At 36.6% G+C, this 27,815-nt stretch overlaps 1 long non-coding RNA gene across 4 annotated transcripts in view; it reads right to left on the bottom strand.

The window, feature by feature from the left end:
• LOC147822971 (uncharacterized) overlaps positions 1-27,815 on the bottom strand; it is a 272,936-nt gene that overhangs the window by 218,683 nt on the left and 26,438 nt on the right. For 3 of the 4 annotated variants that reach the window (XR_015444797.1, XR_015444800.1, XR_015444799.1), the window contains exon 2: positions 21,902-22,114. This is a non-coding gene — a long non-coding RNA (uncharacterized LOC147822971). Of the gene's footprint in view, positions 1-21,901; positions 22,115-22,212; positions 22,337-27,815 lie in introns of those variants that run through there. The other variant, XR_015444798.1, reaches the window with a different exon arrangement.

Raw genomic sequence — 27,815 nt, 5'->3', positions numbered from 1 at the left:
AAACTAAAAGACTTTAATTTAAGTGTCTCACTAACCAGCTGGAAAAACTCATAGATGTCCCCCTGGAAAATTAATTTAAATGCAGTTATGTAACAGTAAGTTTAATTTCAGGATATGTTGATGATAATCATTAAGAATTTTCTTCCACAGCTTAAAACAATGTGGCTTTGGGCCAGGGATGTAGCTCAGTGGTGCATCAGCTGCCTGGCAAGCACAAGGTCCTGAGTTTGATCCCCGGTTATGCCAAAAAAAAAAAATGGGTTTTTTTCCTAGATCCCTTCTTTAATGCTAAAACTATATTATAAAATGACTGACTAGGTTTAAACACAAAGCACTTATTCAGAAAGTCAAGAAAGAGGATCTATTTTTTTCTCCAAAGTTAAAAAATGATGGATATTGCCAATGGCTTTCACATCATAAAACTTATTTTACCTGATAACATTTCATAATTTCAAAAGATGCTACATGTGGAAGGATATATTCTTCCTCATTTGACCTAACAATTCTCAGGAAGGGTCATTCCTGTGATGACAGCTACCACAAACTTTGACAGTACAATCATCAAATAAAGTGCCTCTTCGAGGCTTCCGGGCCACCATCTCTCCCACTGCTACCGGCCAAAAGGAAGGAGTTTTTGGGTCACCATCCTCAGCACTGCACGCGGCCCCTGACCAACCTCTCCCAGCTCAGAGGAGATGAGCCACGCGGACGTCAATAGCACCCCCCTGCACCCAAAGTCGAAATGAGAAAACATGTAAATAAGTCTCAAAACCAGACTTCCAGATCACCTACAGCAACCTCAAAGGCAAATGAGATGGAACACTCTGATACTCAACCACCTGGACCCACTGAACTGGCAACAAAAGAGGATCTGGAAAAAATAAAATCAGAAATAATTTCTCAGATAACAGGAGAAATTGTGCCCCTAGTGCAAGACATCATCAATAAATCTAGAGAAGAGCTCAGGAACATGATGGAATCCCAACATAGGAAACAAATGGAATCCATAAAACAGATGCAAATAGATTTCCAGGACATGAAAAACGCCATTGAAAGTCTACACAGCAGAATGAGCCAATCTGAGGACAGAATTTCAGATATAGAACATAAGATTGCAATTACTGACCAGGAAAAGAAAAATTGTTTCCAAATTATAAGGGAACATGAGAAATCAATCCAACAGCTGCTACATGATGCAAAGAAGAATAACATAAGACTGATTAGACTCAATGAAGAAACAGGAGAGAGTGCAGATGACATAAAAAACTCTTCACAGAACTAAAGGCAGAAAACTTCCCAAGCAGAGGAAAAGAGCTTGACATACAGATAAGTGAGGCATATAGGACTCCAAATAGCCTTGATCAAAAAAAAACTACACATAGGTACATAATTTTTAAGATTCCAGAAACTCAACAGAAGAACAAACTTCTACAAGCAGGTAGAGAAAAGAAACAAATCACATACAAAGGGAAGCCCATCAGAATCACAGACTTCTCAACACAAACCATCAAGGCAAGAAGAGCTTGGAGTGACAAATTCCAAGCCCTACAAGAAAACAGCCTCCAACCCAGATTGATGTACCCTGCAAAACTAGCTTTCCAAACTGATGGAAAAATAAGATACTATCATGACAAAGAGCACCTTAGGAACTTCGTGAATACCAAACCAGCACTCCAAAAAATTTTACACAACATCCTAGGAACAGACATTGAGGATCACAATCCCAGAAAGCAAAGCAGAATGAACCCATCTGGCATGACAAGAAATTAAATGCAAAGGGGGAGAACCCAACAAAAAGAAAAAGTCATGGCAATGACAAGTCAATACATTTCAGTTATAACCATCAACGTTAATGGTCTCAATTCACCATCAAAAGAAACAGACTGGCAGAATGGGCCAAGAAGCAAAATCCAACAAAATGCTGCATACAAGAAACACACTTCATTCAAAAGGAAACTCATAGACTGAAAGTTAAAGGGTGGAAAACAATACTCCATGTGACAGGAACCCGAAAAAAACCAGGAGTAGCTATCCTCTTTGCAGATCAAGTAGATTTCAAAGCAACACTGATTAAGAGAGATGAAGAAGGACACTACATCCTTGTAAAGGGAAGAATCCAAGAGGAAGAGATGACAATCATAAATATCTATGCACCAAACACTAGTGCGCCCAACTATATAAAACAAACACTAACGGACATGAAAAGTCATATATGCACTAATACAACTGTAGTGGGAGACCTCAACACCCCACTGTCACCAATAGATCAACTAGACAAAAAAAAAGTAATGAAATACTAGAACTCATTCGAACTCTTGAACAAATGAACTTAACAGATGTTTACAGAGTCTTCCACCCCACAAAATCAGAATACACATTCTTCTCAGCTGCACATGGGTTATTCTCCAAAATAGACCACATACTCACACATAGAACATGTTTAAATAAGTGCAAAGGAATTGAAGTTATCCCCTGTATATTATCAGACCATAGTGCGACGATATTGGAGAGCCATAGCAAAAGAAAATCGAAAAATTTCATAAACATGTGGAAGTTGAACAACACACTTCTGAATAACCAATGGGCACAGAGGAAATTAAAGAAGAAATCAGACGGTTCCTTCAATTAAATGACAATGACAATAAAACATATCGGAATCTATGGGACACAATGAAAGCAGTCTTACAAGGGCAATTCATAGCAGTGAATACACATATCAGGAAAACAGAACGAGCCCAATTAAACAACCTGATGCTGCACCTCAACCTTCTAGAAAAAGAAGAACAGGACAATCCCAGAGCTCATACAAGGGAGGAAATTATAAAAATCAGAGGAGAAACCAATGCAGTGGAGACTAAGAGAACGATACAAAAAAAAAAATCAATGAAGCCAAGAGTTGGTTCTTCAAAAGAATCAACAAATTTGACAAACCCTTAGCCAACCTTGTCAGAAAAAGGAAAGAAAAGGCCCAAATCCATGCAATTAGGAATGAAAAGGGTGAAATGACAACAGACCCAGCAGAAATACAGAGGATCATCAATACCTACTTCCAGAACCTATACGCCAATAAGATGGACAACACAGAAGAAATGGACAGATTCCTAGATACATATGAATTACCAAATATGAACAAAGAAGACCTAAAAATTCTGAACAATCCAATATCAACCAATGAAATGGAAAATGTAATTAAAAACTTATCAACTACGGAAAGTCCAGGCCCTGATGGCTTCACTGCTGAATTCTACAAGACATTTAGAGAGGAACTACTGCCACTACTGTTTACACTCTTCAATGAAATTGAAAGGGAAGCAATACTCCCAAATTCATTCCTGGAAGCAAGCATCACCTTGATCCCCAAAGCACAGAAAGACCCAACCGAAAAGGAGAACTATAGGCCAATCTCACTCATGAACACAGATGCAAAAATCCTTAATAAGATACTGGCAAATAGAATGCAGAAGATCATCAAGAAGATCATACACCCTGATCAAGTGGGATTCATCCCAGGGATGCAGGGATGGCTCAATATACAAAAATTTATCAACGTAATACACTATATCAACAGAGCCAAGGACAAAAACCATATGATTATCTCAATAGATGCAGAACAAGCATTTGACAAAATCCAACATGCATTTATGATTAAAAAAACCTACAAAAAATTGGAATAGTCTCTACCTCAAACTGATAGAAGCCATCTATGAAAGACCAACAGCCAATACCATACTAAATGGTCAAAAACTGAAATCCTTCACACTAAAATCAGGAACAAGACAAGGATGCCCACTATCACCACTCTTGTTCAATATAGTTCTGGAAACAATAGCCACAGCAATTAGACAAGAGAAAGAAATAAAAGGAATAAAGATAGGAAATGAAGAACTCAAATTGTCATTATTTGCAGATGACATGATACTCTATATAGAAGACCCCAAGAACTCCACCAACAGTCTTCTAAACTTAATAACCAAATTCAGTCAAGTAGCTGGTTACAAGGTCAACACACAAAAATCAATAGTTTTCCTCTACACAAATGACAGACTCAATGAGAAAGAAATAGGGCAAATAATTCCTTTCACAAGACCATCCAAAAAACTGAAATACCTAGGAATCAACCTAATGAAAGAAATCAAAGACCTCTTCTCTGAAAACTATGGCACTCTGAAAAGAGAGATTGAAGATGATATCAGAAAATGGAAAGACATCCCCTGCTCCTGGGTAGGAAGGATTAATATAGTGAAAATGGCCATACTTCCAAAACTGCTATATATATATTTAATGCAATTCTAATTGAGATCCCAGCAGCATACTTCACGGACCTTAAGAAAACAATCCAAAAATTCACTTGGAACAAGAAGACACCCAGAATAGCGAAAGCAATTCTAGGTAACAGAGACATGGCAGGGGGTATCACAATCCCCAACCTGCAACTATACTACAAAGCTACTGTGATAAAAACAGCATGGTACTGGCAAAGAAACAGACCTGAGGACCAGTGGAACAGATTAGAAGATGCAGAAACAACGCCAGATACACTCAGTCATCTCATCCTCGATAAAGGAGCCAAACACCCTCACTGGAGGAAAGGTAGCCTCTTTAATAAATGGTGCTGGAAAAATTGGGCTTCAACTTGCCAAAGATTAAAACTAGACCTATATCTCTCACCATGCACTAAACTAAAATTGAAATGGATTAAAGATCTAAATATTAAAATAGAAATGCTGAACCAGTTGGAACAGAAGTTAGGTAGAACTCTTGAAGACATGGGTGTAGGAAAAGATTTTATGAACAAAACCTCAGTTGCCCCTGAACTAGCACAAACAATCAACAAGTGGGATCTCTTCTTATTAAAAGGCTTCTGCACAGCAAGAGAAACCACCAGCAGTGTGAAGAGACAACCCACAATGTGGGAAAAAATCTTCACCTGCTCTTCCTCAGAAAAAGGTCTACTATCTCGAATCTATAAAGAACTTAAAAAGATCAGACCTCCCAAATTTAAAGACCCATTCTGAAAATGGGCATTTGAAATGAAGAGACATTTCTCAGACAAGGAAGTAGAAACAGCAAATAAATACATGAAAAAATGTTCAACATCACTGGTCATTCGAGAGATGCAAATGAAAACAACACTGAGATTCCACTTCACTCCAGAAAGAATGGCTGCTCTCATGAAATCAACCAATAACAAATGCTGTTGGGGCTGTGGGGAAAGAGGAACCCTGGTCCACTGCTGGTGGGAGTGTAGACTGGTGCAACCACTGTGGAAATCATGGAGATTCCTCAAAGAACTAGGACTGGAAGTCCCATTTGACCCCGCTATTCCACTGCTGGGGATCTTCCCCAAAGAATTAAAAGAATCATACCACAGTGATATATGGGCACCCATGTTCATAGCAGCACAGTTTGTGATAGCTAAAACTTGGAAACAGCCCAAATGCCCATCAACTAGAGACTGGATAAAGAAAATGTGGTTTTTTAATAAAATGGAGTACTACTCAGCCATCAAAAATGAGAAATTACAGACATTTATAGCTAAGTGGATGCACATTGAGGAGATACTTTTAAGTGAAATAAATAGGACACACATGTATAAATACCAAATAGTTTCTCTGGTGTGAGAAACTGAAAGTGTAAATAAGGACTATAATGTATAATAGGTAATGTGAAATAGCAAGAAAAGGGGTAAAGGGGAAGGAGGTGGGAGGGGTAGGGGAAAGGATAGAAGGGAATGGGATTAATATGAGAAAATGGAAAAATAGGAACAAAATCTTTGTAAATTGGGAGGAATGGAGGGGTTGAAGGGAGGTCTGGACAAGGGTGAAAAATAAGAAGCAAGAGAGATTATGTAAAGGTGCAAATTCCCAATGATGAATGTCATTATATTGTATACCTAAAATGCACCAATGATTAGAATGAATAATCAAAAATGTAAAATAGGAAGAAAAGGTCCAAAGGGGTAGGGGTAGTGGGAGCGGCAGGGGAAAGGAAAGAAGGGAAAGGAAAAATGATGAGAAATGGAAAAATGGAAATAAAGTCTTTGTAAATAGGGAAGGGTGGAGGGTGTGAAGGGAGGGCTAGGAATGGGGAAAAGATAAGAGCCAAGATGCATCATGTAAAGGTACAAGTTCCCAATGAGAAATGTAATTGCATTGTGTATCTAAAATATACCAATAAAAGAATTTTTAAAAAATAAAACAAAATAAAAAAAAATAAAGTGCCTCTTTCTGAGAGTACGTATTTTATTCTAGTTGTGCATCTTGGACTATTTCTGTCATAAATCTCCTCTTCTGGATGGCAGTTTGAGGAAAGAGGTTCTGTTGCTTGACTTCTCCTATTCTATGGGAAGTTTCAACCCACTGAAACCTCATCCACATGGTGCTGTCTACACTTGCCTTTGGGAACTCAAATTAGGAAGGTAGTATCCTCTGCCCAATGAGGCACAAGGCAGGTTGATAGGAGTTTGCAAATGACATAGAAAATCCATTCATGTGAAAATAGTGTGTTCACAATTTATTACAGTAAACTATATTTACACAAAGTAAAAAAGAAATGTAGAAGAAACCTCGTTTCCAATTCCCATGAGCTATTAGATATTAGGTATTTTGTTAAGCGGTTTAAATAATTTCACTTAATTCTACAACAAAATCTTCATTAGAAGAGATGATGGGAGGGGAGTGGGAGGAGAAGGAAAGGGGATGGGAAAAAAAGAATTGAAGGCAAAGAATGGAAGCAGAGCTTTTGCAAATGGGAAAGGAAAGTTGGAAGGACCTGGGATGGATAGAAAGGTTGGGGAAAAAAAAGAATTCACATGTTTTATGCAGGTGTACCAATGATAAATGTAATTACGTACTGAAAACATGAATTAATAAAGGAATTTATCAGGAGATAAATCTAGTGAATTAAACCTACGTCACAGGTATATGAGTTTTCCCTATAAAATTATCTAACTTTTGTGTATGACTGAAAATCCTCACAATAAAATATAGGAAAAAAATTAAGAAAAATAGTCTTAGGGAAGTGAAGTAAGCTTCCCAAAACTACACCTCAGAAAAAATATAGTTTAATATAGATTCACAACTTAAGTGCTCACAAAACCCAAGCAATTAAAATAAACAAATGAATTAGATATAACACTTGCATATTAAACCAGAAGAAATGTTCTTTTCTCTAGGACTAAGAGTACATTCTGTCCTTTCCTTAAAATTTCTCACTAGATCAATCCTACATTTTCCCAGGTACAAATACACATTTTCCTACCATGAGAAAAACAATAATGTAAAATAAATGATCAGCAGTTACCAACAGAGTTTGGAAATGTGAGCAACTAAACAGAAAGATGAAGTGTGGAAGGCACAGAGTGAGTGGTAAAAGGCAGCAGCTGTAGCGCTCTGGGTCACAGTTCCCATGGGGATCGGACCAGAGTGGATAGACTTCATTTTTTCAAGGGAAGAAGCAAGTCTGGATTTTACATGAAATCTTCCAATTTTTAAATGCTGGCTCATTTTTCTAAAAACTGTAAATATCAGATAAAATACATTTATAGAAAACCACTTTTCAAAGTCCTAGAGAATAAAAGTAAAGACACTGGATACTACACACTTAGGTATAAAAACTACCTGTGCCACATACTGACTCGTACATTTTGGTTTAGGTTTCCTAATCCTCAGAACCCTCACCTGTAAGATGTAGATTTGAAACAGTATCCTTAATAGACACACTATGAGGATTACATTAGGTAATGATCTTAAAGCACTTAGCACAGTGAAAATGTTCAATAAATATTTGCTAATATTAATGTTAAGTAAATGAATCAGAATTTAAAAAGTTTACCTTACCACAAGGTCCATGCTTTTTTCCCTACCTTACCATTCTTTTAAACAAATTTTAGATTCTTCCCAGTGTTTGGGGGCTCTCTACTAGTTTTGTTCCATTTTATGGTTACTTTTACCCTATAATTGTGATTAAATACATGAACTTTTCTTAGTTGGCACATTTGGAACACTAAACATTCACTAAACATTACTGTTCACAAACAAAAGAAACTCTTTCATTGGCTTCAAAGATAAGGAAACTTTACTAAGAAAGTCCAGGTTCGACTGTGACACAAGTTTTACATATATGTGTTAAATAAAATTGTGTGTTTTCCATCTCATTCTCCCTTTCAAAATGTTTACATCTTCTTAAAACTGACTTATCTATAATACCCAAATGACTGCTAATACCTAGAGCTACATGCTTTCCTCATTCACACCTAGCAGAAAAAAGATCATCTTTTCCTCCGGAATTCACAGCAAACTACATTTTACACTTTTTAGACCAGTCTATGTGACACGGGAATGTAACAGCAAGTTATGAATAAGGAGTGTGTGGCCAATGAAATGAAAATCTCTGACCTGAGTTTTAGGCTTCTCCACTAGATTCCCAAATAGAAATTGGTGACTAGAAAGGGGACTGAGGAGATGGCTATCAAATGATATCAATAAATATTCATCTGCACTGTCTTTTAGGGTTCTCCACACAGACATAACTGGTACAATCTGTATCAATATAGAGAACAGGATGTATGAGAGGAACTGGCTCCCCTGACTATGAAGGACGAGTAGTACCACAGTAGGCTGTCTATAAGCTGGAGAATCAGAAAAGCCAATGATGTACTTCTCAGTCCAAGGACAAAGAGAGAGAGAGAGCCCAGCGGGGGAGTGGGGAGAGCTACTGGCATGAATCCAAACACCAGAGAACCTGGAGTTCTGACATCCACAGGGGGTAGCAGAATGTTGTCCGGGCTCTGAGAATCCATCCTTCCTTGTTCCATCCAGGCCTCCAGCTGATTAAATGATGTCCACCAATATTAAGGGTAGCTTTCCCCACTTAGTCCACCCAAATGATAATCTTTTTTAGAAATAAAGTCACACTTGGGGCATCCCACTCATTCTACTCAAATGCCAAACTACCTGGTTTCCCTTTCAGCAGCAGCAGAATGGGATCAGTGCCTACTGAGCATAAATAATGCTTTAAAAGCTAAGCACCTCTTAATCAAATCAGATTGATACTCAAAATCAACCAACATCAATCAGTCCACTCCTTGTCAGCTGGGTCCCCATATCTACCTCCTTAAACCATAGTTAATGCACAAAAGCAAACAATAACAAGGTCATAATCCCACCTCACAAACTACAACTATCTTGGGTACAAGCAAAAATACAGTAACCTCTTTCCCATAAGAGGAGATAAAGTCCTTCAGGAACCATTTCCTCTCTTGATATCTCATAATTTTAATACTATGATGTAAAATTAACAAGATTTATTACTGATTTGAACTCAGTTTTGAAATTGTGTTTCTTTAAAAGTAAACTAGACAATATGAGCAGCAAACTGTGTTACCAGGTGGTAATCCAATCACTATGGACTGTGCTAGTTACGGCCAGTGACATTTTTACATCAAATACTACTACCCTTAATAGAAAATAAAGTGTTACTAAGTGTTATGCATTATTAATGCTTAGGAACTAGAAGGAAGCTTGGAGATGAGCAGATACAACATACTTTGCTACATTAATGACTACTAAAGAGCACAAATGACATGCTTAACATCAAACTCAAAAATTAACTGTAATTAGAATCCATATTTCTCTACACATACTCTTCTTTGAGCAGCTTAGAATAAACAGCCAGGACAAATTCACTATTTTCAGGAATAATGAGTTTCAGGATAAAACATAATCAGTCATTTTATAGACTATATTTTTTAGAAGACTTAAGTTCATTGTAAAATTAAGAGGAAAGTATACAGATGTCCAATATATGTCCTGTCTCAACACATGCATAACCTTCCTCAGTACCAACATCCTATTTGTGCAATTGTTACAAATGATGTACCTATCCCGAAATATAATTACTCAAAGGGTAACCACATTAAAGTTCACTCTTGGAGGCCAGGGATTTAGCTCAGTCGTGCCACCGTCTGCCTCGCAAGTGCAAAGTCCTGAGTTTAATCCCCAGTACCAGAAAGAAAAAAAAGTTCACTTTTGGTATTGTGCATTCTATAAATTTGGATAAATATACAATGCTTTGTTTCCACCATCAGGGTCATACAGCATATTTTCATTGTCCTGAAAATCACTTGTGCTTCACTTACTGATTCCTCCACCCTCCAAACTCCTGGAAACCAATGATTTTTTATTGCCTCCAAAGGTTTTTTTCAAGAATCTCATAGAGTTATAACTATATAGTCAGTAGCCTTTTTAAGTTGGCTGTATCATTTAGTAATATTCATTTAGGATTCCTCTTTTCATGGACAGCTCAATATTGTCTGGATTTACTGACGTATTTACCTATCCACTGTTGAAGGACATCTTGTTGGGTTCCAACCTTCGGAGACTAAATAAAGCTGACAAGTCCATCATGCCCAATGACAGGCACAGTGCACAAGAGAACCTTAGAGGACGTCCACTGAGAAGTACAGGTTCTCAGAAACAGGAGAGACAAACAAAACCAGTTAGAGAGAATCAACCTGAAAGAGAAATCCACTAGATAAGTCCAGTACTGGAGGGGTAAGAAAGGGAAGCAGAGTTGGTTCTAGACCACAGCATTCTTTCCACCCCAGGCCCACCAAACATGCCATCTGAGTAGTAGCTCTAACAGCCTGAGAGGAGAAGCTAGAGCTACAGCAGTGGCCACACCCCTGGGATAGGCTCCTAACTTATTCTCCCTCCCCACTGAGAGAGAGAACACACCAAGGGAGATATTCACAAATTAGGGCACAAAAAGACTGAAAGAAAATCATGTAGAGAAGAGAGACTGAGCTTGACTGCTGACCCAAGGACTGGGGACCCAGAGCTGGCCACTGGCAGAGCGGTGCCTCAGGGAGCCTTGTAAGGCAAGAGCAAGACAAAAGGAAAACAGGGAGTCTGAGCAGCACCAGAGAAGGCCCTCGCCCACTAAACACTTGGGAGTTCTGTCTCTCTATGATATCCTTATCACTTCCCACCTTTTGGCACCGGCAAGGTAGTTTTCCCACACTCAGTCATAGGACCTCCTGCCCTAGGCACCACAGAGCTCACAGGTAGGAAAATGATGCGATGTGAGGAGCAGAGTGAGATCCAGGCCAGATGGACAGACCCAATGCAAACAGAGGGTGTGATATGGAGAGAGGTGCTCAGCCTCACAGAAAGTGAGCACAGAGTGGGGAGGATTCTCCAAGATGGAAGGGAATGGAGATTGAGATAGCCTCTTCAGAAATCACTGGAAGATTGTGCACTGGCCCAACAACACTGTACCTTGTCCACTTCAGACTCAATTGAAAGTGTCTGACCAATAAGACAGAGGCGTCAGCCATGCCCAGAGAAGCAAAACTAAAACTAAGAAGAGCGCAGCCTACAATAGGAGGCAGGCTCTGAGGTCCGTCTGGATGCCCAGGCTCCTTCACTCACTGGGAACAGCTGAACAAATAACAGGAGAGAGCTGGCTCAGTGATGGCAGAACCAGACTGTAGACTGAGAAGGATCAGGAGAAAGGCACCGTCTGGACACAGTGACACTCAGTGGAGTGCAGAAGTACAGGAAAGAGAAGACCCGGCAGTTCATCCAGATCCACCTACAAACCAAAACTTCACCGTTTGTGAACACAGGAGATGCATTCACTGGTTGAATTCAGGCTACGGTATAAATAGTACTGAGAGAATGTTTTAATACTGTGTTTTTGTAACTATGTAGAGGTTTGGGGGTTATTTTTACTTCTCTTTTTTCTTATTCCTTTATCTTTTTTCTTTTCCCTTTCTCCTTTAACCTAGTATAAAGATGGTAGGTGCCTGTATATCTGAAAAGGAAAGTAAGAATTAACTAGTGCTTTAAATAGCATCTTTCATGGGAAAGTCAGGGTAACCCTCACTGAAACTGTGTATAGAGGATTCACAAACAAGCTTCCTGTCAGCACATTAGCAGGTTCTGACCTCACGGCTTCCCTCCATCACAGTTCCTTCTTTCTGTATCCCTTCTGTTGTTCCCACAAATATTCTCTCAGATCTCCTTTCCACAGGCCCTCCACTCCGGTTATAAAAATAATATCAACAAAGTTTGATTACTTCTCTTTTTACTCCATTTCTCATTTAGGATATACTACTTTCCCTTTTCTTTTACTTTTTCCTGGTCTCACCCTCCACATCCAAGGCTCCCTTTCAGTAGTAATATATCACAGTCTTTATGGGTCATTGAAGAAAGGGTGAAATCATTAAAACATGTTTTAATGTTTAATGGGTCTGTAAACGCTGATGTAACTGTTAATGGTTCTCTCCTTGCAACACAGCAATGGGATCTGATTCTATTCTATATATATTCTATATATTTCTATATAGAATATAATATATAAAGAGCAAAATATATCCAAAGCCAAGATCACTCATTGGGAAATGTACACAAAGTGAAGGGATCTCTATAGCAAACAGTTTTTCCATTCTGCTTATCAAACAGCAGCGTGTGTGTGCACATGCACACACATATACAAATAAGAATAATAACATGGAGAAAATAAGGCAACAAGATGCCTATAAAAATTCTTAACTTTCAAAAAAACTGATCCCATAGACACTGATAGGAAAGAAGTAGAAAACCAAATGGTAAAAATATAGGAAGGGATAAGAGAAGAAACAAAAAGATCAATAAGATGTTTAGGGGCTCAAAGATGATGTAACTAAGGTATTTAATTGATAAAATGATCATCAAGCTTAAAGAAGATACAAACAAAAATTTGGATGAATTAACCAAGATGATTTGAAACATGAATGATCGTTTTATTAACGAGTCAGAGAACATGAAAAGATATCAGACAGAAATAAAGGATATAAAAAATTCTATTGAAAGTACGGGCAGCAGAAATGACAAGGATAAGGAGAGCATGTTAGAACCAGAAGATAAGGTTGATGCCGCAGAACATACACACAGAGATACCCTAAAAACAAAAGGCCATGGAAACTGGATCCAACAACTGCTAGATGACTCAAAGAAAACTAACAAGAATTACATGAGTTAGGGAAAAATCAGAAGACAGCACAAAAGGTATAAAAAAATTACTTACTGAAACAATAACAGAACATTTTCCACATTTAGGAAAGAATTCAACTTTCAATAAATGAGGCATATAGAACCTGAAATAGCCATGATTAGAAAAGAAGCTCTACATGACACATCATAGTTAAAACCCTAGGAATCCAACACAAGGACACAATTTTAGAAGCTGTTAGAGAAAAGCAACAAATAACTTAGTAAGTCTATTGGAATTATAGCAGATTTGTCAGTGCAACCCTTAAAGGCCAAGAGAGCTTGGAATAAGTTTTTCAAGTCCTAAAAGAAAGTAACTTACAACACAAATTAATTTATTTTGCAAAATTATCTTTCAAAATTGGTGGAGAAATAAGGACTTTCCATGACAAAGAGCACCAAACCAGCACTACAAAAAAAAGTACATGAAGAAATCCTAGACAGAGAAAATGAGGCCAATAACACCAAATAGCTAAAGAAATGAAAAGCTACCAGGGTGAGCAATTAAGCAAAAGGGAAAAATAAACGAATCAGCAACAGGAAAATAAGGCAACGGCAGGAATTGCCTTTTGGTATTAACTCCCAATGTAAATAGTTTTAACTCTCCAATAAAAAGACACAGATTAGCAGATTGGACCAAAAAGCAAAACCCAACTGTATGCTGCATACAAGAAACATTCCTAGTTCATAAAGAAATACACAGACTGAAAATCAAAGGATAAAAAGTGATATGCCATGCAACAGGAGTCCAAAAGCAAGAACTAGCTGTTCTATTTTCAGACAAAGTGAACTTCAAGTCAAAAATGACCAAAAGAGACACAGAAGGTCACTACATGGTAAAAGGGTAATTGAACAGAAAGAGATAACTATAAATTATACATATGCAATGAATGCTAGCATACTCAAATTCATAAGACAAGTACTACTGTACACAAAATACCAGATAAATAAAACAATCATAGTGGAGAAATGTGATACCCTTCTATGACAGACAGGTCAACTAGACAAAAAATCTACAAGTAAATGTTAAAGTTAAACTACATCTTCAACAAAGGGACCTAATAGATATCTGTAGAGTATTCCACTCAAAAACAATGGAATATACCATTTTTCTCAGAAGCACACAGAACTTTTGGCAAAATAGACCAGATTTTAACCCATAAATCATGCCTCAATAAATAAAATAAATGAAAATAATCCCAAGCATATTATCAAATCATACTGCAATCACAGAAATTATATAATTACATGGAGATTAAATGATACATTCAAGTAATCACTGAGTCACCAATCAAGTAAAAAATTTTAAATTTCCTAGAATCAATCAATCATGACTGCACAGCATAACAAAACCTATGAAACACAATAAAAGCAGTCCTAAGAGGGAAGCTGGTATCTGTAAATGCCCACATTATAAAAAGAGAATGATCCCAAATAAATAACCTAATGAAGCATCCAACATCCTAGAAAAACAAGAGCAAACCATATCCAAATAGACTAGAGTAGAAATTAATGAAATTGCGACTTCAAAAAATACAAAAAAATCAGTTAGTTCTCTAAAATTATAAATAAGAGACAAATACTTAGTCAAATTTACCAAAAGAAGGAAAAAAAATGATATCCATTCAATGAGCAATGAAAAAGGCAAAATCACAACTGGATACTACAAAATTCCAGAGTGTTATAAGTAACTACTTCAAAAAACTATATTCCAATAAATTAGAGAATGTAGAAGAAATGGATAGATTCCTTGACACATAAAATAACACAACTGAACCAAGATATATAAAAACTCTGAATAGTCCATAGTAGGCAATGAAACTGAGGCAGTAATAAAAACCCTACCAAGAAAATCCTATAACCTGATTAATTCACAGCTAACTTTTATGAGAACATCAGGGAAGAATTAATGCCACCACTCCTCAAGCTCTTCCATAAAATTGAAATGGAAGAACACTGCCAAATTCATTCCTTGAAACTAGCATTACTCTGGTAATAAAACCAAACAAGGACCTAACAAAAAAAAAAAAGAAAAAGAAAACTACAAACCAGTTTCATTAATGAACATAGAAGCAAAAACCCTCAACAAGATACATGAAAATAGAATATAAAAATCATTAAAAAGATCATATATCATGACCATGTTGGTTTCATCTCGAGGATGCAAGAATGGTTCAACATACATAAATCAATAAATGTAAAACATCACATAAATGAAAGGATAAAAATCACAGAATCAATAGATTCAGAAAAGTCTCTGACAAAATCCAACATCCATTCACGATTTAAAAAAAAAATAATACAGAAGGACCTTACCTTAAAATAACAAAAGTCAATTATGACATACTTCTGCCAAGATTATATGAAATGGGGAAAAGCTAAAAGCATTCACACTAAAATCGAGACAACACAAGGATGTCTACTCTCACCACTTCTGTACAATACAGACCTACTTGAAAATTTACCCAGAGCAATTAGGCAAGAGGAAGAAATAAAATGAATTCAGATAGTAATGGAAGAAGTCAAAATGTCTGTATCTATAGATGACATGATCCCTTACATAGAAACTCCAAAAATCTCTACCTGAAAACTCTTAGAATAAGCAAATCCAGCAAAATGGCAAGATGTTAAATAAACACATAATAATCAATAGTGTTCCTATACACCATGAATGAGCCAACTGAGAAAGCAAGAAAAGAATCCCATTCACAGTAGCTTCAAATAGCTTTGAATGAACCTGAGAAAGCATTAAAAAAAAAAAACCTATAAAATGAAAATGTTTTTGTATACCCTTTTATTGGTACATTTTAGGTGTACAATATAATGACATTCATCATTGGAGATATGCACCTCTACATACTCTCTTGGTTCTTATTTTTCCCCCTTCACCTGCACTCCCTTCAACCCCTCCATCCCTCCCTATTTACAAAGACTTTGTTTCCATTTTTTCATTTTCTCATATTAATTCCATTCCCTTCTTTCCTTCCCCCTACCCCTCCCACTTCCCTTTCCCCTTTGCCCCTTCTCTTCCTATTTCACATTATCTACTTTACCTTTTAGTCCTTATTTACACTTTCAGTTTCTCACACTAGAGAAACTATTCGGTATTTACACGTGTGTCCTGTTTATTTCACTTAAGAGTATCAATGTGCATCCATTTAGCAATAAATTCTAAAACAAAAATTTTATTACACTAAAAAGAGGTTGAAGAGGACACTAGAAAAGGAAAGGCATCCCCTGTTCCTGGATAGACAAAACTACTAACTTCATAATGGCCATATTATCAAAATGATAGATAAATTTAAAGCAATACCATCAAAATACCATCAGGATTTTTTCAGAGAACAAGAAAAAATAATTGTAAAAGTTTTATGGGACCAGAAAAGACACAGAAGAGCCAAAGCAATTTTGGATTATAAGGGCAAAGCAGAAGACATAACCTTGGACTTCAATTTACAATACAAAACACAGGAAAAAGCATGGTACTAGCACAAAAAGAGTCTTATTCACCAAAGGAACAGAATAAAGAATGCATTTGATTTTTGACAAAGGGTCAATAATATAAACTGGAGAAAAGATAGGGGCTTTAATAAATGGGGCTGGGAAAACTGGCTGTGCATATACAGAAGACTGATCTAGACTCATATCTATTAACTTGTACTAAAAATAAAATCAGAATGGATCAAAGACCTACATATAAAAACAGAAAAACTAAGTCTGCTAGTAGAAAAAAATTGATAACTCCTCCAGGCATAAGCATAGGCAAAGACTTTATGAACAGAACCCAAATTGCACAAGAAATAATATAAAGAACAAACAAATAGGTTTTATCAAATTAAAAAGATTCTGCAACACAAAAGAAACAACCAACATAGTAAAGATACAACCTACAGAATGGGAATTTTTTAAAAGTTACTACTCAGACAGAAGACTTTTATCTAGAATATAAAGAACTCAAAAAACAAAAATGGATCTTTTTTCCCAGGAAAAGAAATACAAATGGTCAATAATACATGAAAAGATATTCAACATCTTTGACTATCACAGAAATGCAATTCAAAATTACACTGAGATTCCATCTTACTCCAGGAAGAATGGCCATTATCAAGGACAAAAAAATAAAAATGCTAGTGAGATCATGGAGAAAAAGGAATCCTTATACATTGTTGGTGAGAAAATAAACCAATACAACCACTTTGGAAATTAGTACGGAGAATCCTGAAAAAACTGAAAACAGAAAATCCATTTGACCCAGCTACACCTCTCCTGGGTAGTTTCCTGAAAGAGCTAAATTCAGCATGCTAGTGAAACATGCATGTCCACAGCACACAACTCACATTAGCTAAATCATGGAAGTGGTTTATTTGGCCATCAACAGATTAACTAATAAATATCATATACCTATATACACATACACACACACACACACACACACACACACACAAAATAAGCCATTTGTAAGAAAATGGATGGATCTTGAGACCATAATTCTAAGTGAAATAAATCACAAAAGGATAAATGTCTAAATGTCTCATAATACCTCTAATAAATAACTTAACGAGATAAAGAAAAGAGCCATCTTATGAGAGAGGTAGACTCTAGAAACGGGAAGAGGATCTGGGGCATGACAGAGGATTGTAAAGTAAAAATGATCCAGATATGCTATATTTATCTAAGCCACAGCTAAATGTGATCACTGTGTCATCCAAATATATACTAATTTTTAAATAAGTGAATACAAACATTTATTTATAGGTTTTTATGCTGATATAAGCTTCCAATTGCTTTAGATAAATGAGGACAGTAACTGCTGGATCATATGGTGAGAGTGTGTTCACTTTCACATAACAGTTCAAACTGTCTTCAAAACATCTCTACTATATTTATTTCAACCAGCACTACTGAAAGTTTTTGTGGCTTCCCATCCTTATCAGCATTTGATATTCCTAGTGTTCCAAAGTTTGGCCATTCAAAAAGATATGTAATTGTCTATCACTATTTTGATTTGTATTTCCTCAATGATATGTGGAGAATCTTTTGTCATTTTTGTTAAGGTCTTCGGCTCATTTTTCAGGTCATCTTAATTACTACATGTTTGTAATACATAACGTTTACACTCTTTGTGTGCAGTTGGTACAGGTATGTAACACATCTATATTTCTTTATTCATCCCCTTTCAGTTCCCTCCATTCCCCCCCTCCATCCATCTCGTTTCTTTAGTACATGTGTGCAGTACATCACATTTACATTCCTCATGTGGAATATGTACATGTACATGACACATCTTGATTCTATTTTTCATCCCCTCTGCCTCCCCTCCACTGCCCCTGCCATCTCTTAGTTCTCTCAAAGAAGAAGAAGGGGATCATCTCTTTATTTATTATTACCAATCTTTTATTTTGCTCTTTGTAATTTGGGCTTCTCATATAAAAGCCACTAGGTGATATTCAGACTTGTGTGTATAATTTTTTTTCACTTAACTTCATGGTCTCAAGGTGGATTCATTTTCCTACAAATGACTCGTTTATCCTTCTTTATGCCAGAGTAGTATTCCATTGAGTATAAATACATTCTCTTTATGCAATTATCTGTTGATGGATATATAGGCTATTTCCAAGATTTACCCATTAAGAATTATGCTGCTATAAATATGGGTATACATATATCTCTGTAATATGGTATCTCTAACTCCTACAGGAAGATACCTAGATGGGTAACAGCTGGATCAAACAAAATTTCTAGTTATAGTTTTCTGAGGAATCTCCACACTGATTTCCGTAGTGGTTATATTAGTTTACATTCCTATCAACAACGTAGAAGAGTTTTTATTCCTGCAGCTTCAGTAGAATTTGTTATTTGATTTCTTAATCATGGTCATTCTTTCTGGGGTAAGAGTGAATCTCACTATTAATCTGCACTTTTCTAACGTTTGGTCCATTTTTAATCAGGTTTTTAAAATTTAGTTCTTTGTATGTTTTGGATAATAGTCCTTTATCAGTTATTTGTCTCTTCCAGGAATTTTCTCCAAGTCTCTTCACTTGTTTTAGCTTTCTCTTTACAGATTATCTTACCTTTTGCAAAGAAGAAGTTTTTAATTTTAGTGAAGTCCAGTTTACCAATTATTTCTTTTAGTAATTATGCCATTAGGATGTATCTAAAAAGGTCATCACCATATGAAAGGATATCTCAGTTATCTCTTATGTTCTAAGAGTCTTAAAATTTTGCCATCTATATGTAGGTCTATGATCCACTTTCAGTTACTTCTTACGAAAGATGTAAGGCAGAATTTTTCTGCATCTGGATGTTCTGTTATGCCAGTATCATTGTTGAGAAGACTCTTTTCTCTACTACACTTTTTCTTTTTACTTTTTAATTCATTGATTTTATTGGTACATTTTAGGTATACAATATGCTGACATTCATTATTGGGAATTTGTACCTTTACATAATATATCTTGGTTCTTTTTATCCCCCCATTCCCCTGCCCTCCCTTCAAGCCCTCCACCCCTCTCTATTTACAAAGACTTTGTTTCCATTTTTTTCTTTTTTCATATTTATTCCTTTCCATTTTTTTCTTTCCCCTAACCCTCCTACTTCCCCTTTTCCTTTGGACCTTTTCTTCCTAGTTCACATCATCTATTATACATTTTACTTTATGCTTTTGATCTTTATCAAAGATCGATTGACTCTATATTGGTCTCTTAAGAGTGATTTTTAAATGAGACCTATGCTCTCAGTACTTCTAGTATAAGAAAATTGATGGATCCCCCTTTGGGAAGAAAAATATATCTGTCCAATCTTTTGCAGTGACCCTATATAATAGCTATTTCATTTTGCCTGATATTTTAAAGTTCTCCAACTTATTAAAAAAATGAATTAAAAAAAAAAGGAGAAAAAAAGAGGAAAAGATAACAGGCTTTGTCTTTTGTCAAAGGCAACTCTTTTTCAAGGTTTTTAGATTTTAAAAAGTCATTTTTATATCATTTCCCAATTTTGTGTCTGCCAACTTCAGGAGCAGACCATTGCCAACAAAAGTGGTTAGCAATGTAGTATCAAAAAGATAGTTTTTTTTTTTTTATTAAATTCACGGGAGTATGAGTGTGACAACAATAAAAAACTTACTTTATATTCCTAATTTGAAAGTTAAAAACTCATGTTTTCATAACTTTTTAAAAGATTACCATAGTTATATCCTCTAAAAATTAAAGTCAGTGCAAAACCAAATCAAGTAGAAGGAAAAGAAGAAAATGAGCAAGAATTTCACAATAAATTTCCCCAAACACAGACTTTTCAATATCACTATTCTCCTTGTGATTTTCCTTACATTAAAAGTTTTTATGGACTAGACCTATATCTCTTGCCATGCAGTAAACTAAAATCAAAATGGATTAAAGGTCTAAGTATAAAAACAGAAACAGTGAACTGGCTGGAACAGAGGTTAGGCAGAATTCTTGAAGACATCGGTGTAGGAAAAGACTTTATGAACAAAACCTCAGTTGCCCATGAACTAGCTCAAACAATCAACAAGTTGGATCTCTTCTTACTAAAAAGCTTCTGCACAGCAAGAGAAACCACCAGCAGTGTGAAGAGACAACCTACAATGTGGGAAAAAATTTCCACCAGCGCTCCCTCTTGAACCTATGAAGAACTTAAAAAAATCAGACCTTCCAAATTTAGAGACCCAAACCAAAAATGGGCATCTGAAATGAACAGACATTTCTCACACAAAGAAGTAGACATGGCAAATAAACATATGAAAAAATGTTCAACATCACTGGTCATTCGAGAGATGCAAATGAAAACAACGCTGAGATTCCACCTCACTCCAGAAAGAATGGCTATCATGAAATCAACAAATAACAAATGCTGGCGGGGCTATGGGGAAAGAGGAACACTGCTTCACTGCTAGTGGGAGTGTAGACTGGTACAACCTCTGTGGAAATCAGCATAGAGATACCTCAAAGAACAAGGACTGGAAGTCCCATTTGACCCAGCTATTCCCCTGCTGGGTACCTTCCCCAAAGAATTAAAAGAATCATACCACAGTGATGTATGTGCACCCATGTTCATAGCAGCAGAGTTTGTACTAGGTAAAACTTGGCAACGGCCCAAATGACCATCAACTGGAAACTGGATCAAGAAAATGTGGGTTTTATAAAATGGAATAGTACTCAGACATCAAAAATGAGAAATTAGAGACATTTATTGCTAAATGGACGCACATTGAGGTGATACTCTTAAGTGAAATAAATAGGACACACATGGTTAAATACCAAATAGTTTCTCTAGTGTGAGAAACTGAAAGTGTAAATAAGGACTAAAATGTATAATAGATGATGTGAAATAGGGAGTAAAGGGGCAAAGGGGAAGGGGAAGTGAGAGGGGTAGGGGAAAGGAAAGAAGGGAATGGAATATAAGAAAATGAAAAAAAAGTATACAAAGTCTTTGTAAATAGGGAGGGATGGGGGGGTTGGGGGGAGGGCAGGGGAAGGGGGAAAAAATAAAGACCTAGAGAGTATGCAAAGGTGCAAATTTTCAATGATGAATGTCATTATATTGTACACCTAAAATGTACCAATAAAAGGATATACAAAAAACAAAAAAAGTCAGTAATGGGGATTTTAACCCCTAGTAACACACTGAACCTCACTAAACTAGGAGAAGTGATGAATGATTTCAGCCTTGGTTTTTCCATCCTTATCAAGTAGAGGGCAAAATTCAACTTCCACATTTTTAAGCATGTGGGATAAAAGTTGTTTTCACCAGGGAAAGAGAAGAATCAAGTTAGGAGAGCATTTATTTCATTTCTCAGACAGAAACCAAATGATCATTTATCACTTTGGTGATTATGAATTTGTGAGACTTACTGTATTTCTCTAGCAATTTGGCCAAGATGGAGGCAGGAGAGTCCAATCTGAGAGAATTTTGTTTGAGGTCTTCAAATCCCTGTTCGCTGCCTTCCTGTGTCCAGCAGGACTCTTGGCTGCTCTCCAGGCTGTTCATCTTCACCCTCGGATCACACAAAGGGCTGCTGGGTGCCTCTACAGAGGCATCCTCGGCAAAAGAGGTGGCACTCAGGGCTGTGGAGAAAACCAAACACAGGAGAAGTTACCATTAAATGGTATGAAATAGGTTTATGGGGACTGGAGGATGACAGTAACTGAAAGTATCAACTTACTGTTGAGAAAACGTTCAACACCCAACAATTGAAAGGTTTGTTACAATACAAATGAAGAAAAGCACAGAGCTCAGAGCTGAAGACACTGCCCTTGGGCCAGACTCCACTCAGAGTGAGGGCGAAGGGCACAGGTTCCCGGGTAACAGTCTTCAATTGCAACAATGGAATTAGAAGGTGGTGACATAGTGGTAGGTCATTGTGACATCACTTCCCCTTGCCTGGGCCTGTGGCCATGCAGGCTGCCTGCTCTCTTCGAGAGGCCACCACTGAGGGGGCGCTCCCACTCTGTCACCAATTTCAATTGTTGTTTACCCTTGGCTCGGTACCACCAACCTCTTGCCAAAGCCACATGCATATTTGTCTTTTTCATTCTTATACATGTATAAAATCAAAGTAGAAATCATTTTCCATGTATTTCTTCTGGCAGTCCAGAAGTCACCTGCCCATTTCCTTAACAAAAATGCAGATCTTTTTTTGTTATGTTTTGTTTTGTTTGATTTTTTGAGACAGGCTCTCACTGTGTAGTTCAAGCTGGCCTTGAACTCACTATGTAGCCCATGCTGGCCTCAAACTTATGGCAATCCTCCTGCCTCAGCCTCCTGAGTGCTGGGATGACAGGCATGGGCAACCCCAACCACCCACACCCACCCTCATTAATGCAGATTTTAAAGCATTTCCTTATGTTGAAATTATAAAACTATGCACATGTAAAACTGTCATACTTTTTGGATATTTACCATTATTCAGAAATCCAGTAAAATGTATAGAATAAAAAAAACTGAAAATTTATAAAGAATGCCTACAAATTAACAGCAAAAAGATTTAAAATACACAAAATAAACTTGAGTAGACATTTCTCTAAAGATATACAAGTGGCCAACAAGCACATGCAAAGGTGATTGACATTATTAGTTATTAAGGAAATGTAAATCCAAAACCATTTTGACATGCCAGTTCACATCAAGGATGACTATCATCAGAAGAAAAAGAGAAAATGAAAGTAACAAATATTATATAGGATATAAAGAAAGTGGAACTCTTGTATTGGTAGGAATGTAAAATGCTACAGTCACTATTGAAAACTATGCTTTTTCTCAAAAATTAAAAATAAAATTTCGATATCAGGCAGTTGTCCTTCTGACTATATAAACAAAATAACTAAAATTACTGACACCTATGTTCATAGCAGTGATTGTCACAATATCCAAAATGATATAAGTAATGGAAGCATCCACTGATGGATGAATAAACTCAACAAAACGTGATTGAGACATTAAAATGGAATACTATTGTCTTTAAAAGGAAGGAAATGATGACACAAGCAACAAGGTGAGTGAACCTTGAAGACATTAATACTAAGTGAAACAGCTCATTCACAAAAAGTCAAACCATGTAATGCATAAATGAACACAATAAAAAATACATTTACTACTAAAACAGAAGTCACTTCTATGTATGTCACTAACTGATCTTGCATACCACCTTCGGGGGAAATGACTCTCAGAAGGAAGGTGACTTGAGTTCCAACACTCTCCATTTCCAGGACAGGGCAAACATTTTTTTTTTTGTATATCCTTCTATTGGTACATTTTAGGTGTACAATATAATGACATTCATCACTGGAGATATGCACCTTTATATAATCTCCTGGTTCTTATTTTCCCCCTTCCCCTGACCTTGCTTTTACCCCTCCATCCCTCCCAATTTACAAAGACTTTGTTTCCACTTTTTCATATTAATTCCATTCCCTTCTTTCCTTTCCTCTAGCCCTCCCACTTCCCCCTCCCCTTTGCCACTTTTCATCCTATTTCACATTATCCATTATAACTTTTAGTCCTTAAACTTTCAGTTTCTCACACTACAGAAACTATTTGATATTTACACATGTGTGTCCTGTTTATTTCACTTAAGAGTATCACCTCAATGTGCATCCATTTAGGAATAAATGTCTCTAATTTCTGATTTTTGATGTTTGAGTAGTATTCCATTTTATAGAAAAACCACATTTTCTTTATCCAGTCTCCAGTTGATGGGCATTTGGGCTGTTTCCAAGTTTTACCTATTAGAAACTGTGCTGCTATAAACATGGGTCTACATATATCACTATGGTATGATTCCTTTTATTCTTTGAGGAAGATACCCAGTAGGGGAATAGCTGGGTCAAATGGGACTTCCAGCCCTAATTCTTTGAGGTATCTCCATGCTGATTTCCACAGTGGTTGCACCAGTCTACACTTCCACCAGCAGTGGAGCAGTGTTTCTCTTTCCCCACAGCCCCATCAGCATTTGTTGTTGATTTCATGATATCAGCCATTCTTTCTGGAGTGAGGTGGAAACTCAGCTTTGCTTTCATTTGCATCTCTCAAATGATCAATGATGTTGAACATTTTTTCATATGTTTATTTGCCATGTCTACTTCTTTGTGTGAGAAATGTCTGTTCATTTCAGATGCCCATTTTTGGATTGGGTCTTTAAATTTGGGAGATCTGATTTTTTAAAGATTTTTATAGATTCGAGATAGTAGACCTTTGTCTGAGGGACCACTGGTGAAAATTTTTTCCCACATTGTGGGTTGTCTCTTCACACTGCTGGTGGTTTCTCTTGCTGTGCAGAAGCTTTCTGGTAAAAAGAGATCCCACTTGTTGATTGCTTGCGCTAGTTCACAGACAACTGAGGTTTTGTTCATAAAGTCTACCACAATGTCTTCAAGAGTTCTACCTAACCTCTGTTCCAGCCAGTTCAGCGTTTCTGTGTTTATACTTAGACCTTTAATCCATTTTGATTTTAGTTTAGTGCATGGCAAGAGATATAGGTCTAGTTTTAATCCTTGGCAAGATGAAACACAATTTCTCAAGCACCATTTATTAAAGAGGCTATCTTTCCTCCAGCAAGGGTGTTTGGCTCCTTTGTCAAAGATGAGGTGGCTGAATGTGTTTCGAGTTGTTTCTGCATCTTCTAATCTGTTCCACTGGCCCTCTGGTCTGTTTCTTTGCCAGTACCATGCTGTTTTTATCACAATAGCTTTGTAGTATGGTTTCAAGCTGAGGGTTGTAATACCCTGTGCCATGTCTCTGTTAACTACAATTGCTTTTGCTATTCTGGGTCTCTTCTTGTTCCCAATGAATTTTTGGATTGTTTTCTCAAGGTATATGAAGTATGCTGCTGGGATTTCAATTGGGATTTCATTCAATCTATATAGCAATTTTGGAAGTATAGCTATTTTCACTATGTTGATCATTCCTACCCAGGAGAAAGGGATGTCTTTCCATTTTCTGATATCCCCTTCAATATCTTTTTTCAAAGAGCTATAGTTTTCAGAGAAGAGGTCTTTGATTTCTTTTGTTAGGTTGATTCCTAGGTATTTCAGTTTTTTGAATGCTATTGTGAAAGGAATTTTTTGACCTATTTCTCTCTCAGTGATTCAGTTGTTCATGTAGAAGAATGGTATTGATTTTTGTGTGTTGAACTAGCATCCAGCTACATTACTGAATTTGGTTATTAAGTCAAGACTTTTGGTGTAGTTCTTGGGGGTCTTCTATGTAGAGAATCACGTCATCTGCAAATAACGTCAATTTGAATTCTTCATTTCCTATCTTTATTCCTTTTATTTCTTTCTCTTGTCTAATTGCTGTGTCTAATGTTTCTAAGACTATATTGAACAAGAGTGGTGATGGTGGACATCCTTGTCTTGTCTCTGATTTTAGTGTGAAGGATTTCAGTTTTTGACCATTTAGTTTGATACTGGCTGTTGGGTCTTCATAGATGGCTTTTATCAGTTTGAGGTAGAGGGCATCTATTCCAATTTTTTGTAGGTTTTTATCATAAATACATGTTGGATTTAGTCAAATGCTTTTTCTGCATGAATTGAGTTGATCGTATGATTTTTGTCCCTGGCTCTATTGACATAGTGCATTACATTGATTGATTTGCATATGTTGAACCATCCCTGCATCCCTGGGATGAATCCCACTTGATCAGGGTGTATGATCTTCTTGATGATCTTCTGCATTCTATTTGCCAGTATCTTATTAAGGATTTTTGCATCTATGTTCATGAGATTGGCCTATAGTTCTCTTTTTCAGTTTGGTCTTTCTGTTCTTTGGGAATCAAGGTGATGCTTGCTTCCAGGAATGATTTCAGGAGTATTGCCTCCCTTTCAATTTCACTGAAGAGTCTAAACAGTAGTGACAGTAGTTCCTCTATAAATGTCTTGTAGAATTCAGCAGTGAAGCCATCAGGACCTGGGCTTTTCTTGGGTGGTAAGTTTTTAATTCCATTTTCAATTTCATTGGTTGATATTGGGTTGTTTAGAAGTTTTAGGTCTTCCTCGTTCAACTTTGGTAATTCATATGTATCTAGGAAACTGTCCATTTCTTCTGTGTTGTCTACCTTACTGGTGTATAAGTTCTGGAAGTAGGTATTGATGATCCTCTGGATTTCTGCTGGGTCTGTTGTAATTTCACCCTTTTCATTCCTAATTGCATGGATTTGAGCCTTTTCTTTCCTTTTTCTGATATGATTGGCTAAGGTTTTGTCAATTTTGTTGATTCTTTCAAAGAACCAACTCTTGGCTTCACTGATTTTTGTACTGTTTTCTTAGTCTCCATTACATTGATTTCTGCCCTGATCATTATAATTTCTTCCCTTGTATGATCTTTGGGTTTGTCCTGCTCTTCTCTTTCTAGAATCTTGAGGTTCAGCCTTAGGTTCGTTAATTGGGCTTGCTGTTTTCCTAATATGAGTATTCACTGCTATGCATTTCCCTTGTAAGACTGCTTTCTCTGTGTCCCATAGCTTCTGATATGTTGTGTTGTCATTTTCATTTATTTGAAGCAACTGTCTGATTTCTTTAATTTCCTCTGTGACTCATTGGTTATTCAGAAGTGTGTTGTTCAATTTCCATGTGTTTATGAAGTTTTTGCAGTTTCTTCTGTTATTGATCTCCAATTTCACCACACTATGGTCTGTTAATATACAGAGGATAACTTCAATTCCTTTGCACTTACCTAAATATGTTCTATGTGTGAGTATGTGGTCTATTTTGGAGAATGACCCGTGTGCAGCAGAAAAGAATGTATATTCTGATTTTGTGGGTTGGAACACTCTGTAAACATGTTAAGTTCATATGTTCAAGAGTTGGATTGAGTTCTAGTATGTCGTTGCTTTTTTTGTCTAGTTGATCTATATTTGTGGCAATGGGGTATTGAGGTCCCCCACTACTATTCTATTAATGCTCATATGGTTTTTCAAGTCCCTTAGTATTTATTTTATATAGTTGGGTGCACTAGTGTTTGGTGCACAGATATTTATGATTGTCATCTCTTCCTCTAGGATTGTTCCCTCTACATGGATATAGTGTCCTTCTCTGTCTCTATTAATCAGTATTGGTTTGAAATCCACTTGGTCTACAAAGAGGATAGCTACTGTTTTTTTCAGGTTCCTATCACATGGAGTATTGTTTTCCACCCCTTAACTTTCAGTCTATGGGTTTCTTTTTGAATAAAGTGTGTTTCTTGTATGCAGTATATTGTTGGATCTTGCTTCTTGACTCATTCTGACAGTATTTCTTTTGATTGGTGAGTTGAGACCATTAATATTGATGG

Source organism: Heterocephalus glaber, unplaced genomic scaffold (genome assembly GCF_053883595.1).
Source record: "Heterocephalus glaber isolate CG9 unplaced genomic scaffold, H.glaber_assembly_v1.0 deba00001606, whole genome shotgun sequence".
Classification (NCBI taxonomy): domain Eukaryota; kingdom Metazoa; phylum Chordata; class Mammalia; order Rodentia; family Bathyergidae; genus Heterocephalus; species Heterocephalus glaber.
This window is presented reverse-complemented; position numbering and strand designations above follow the sequence as displayed.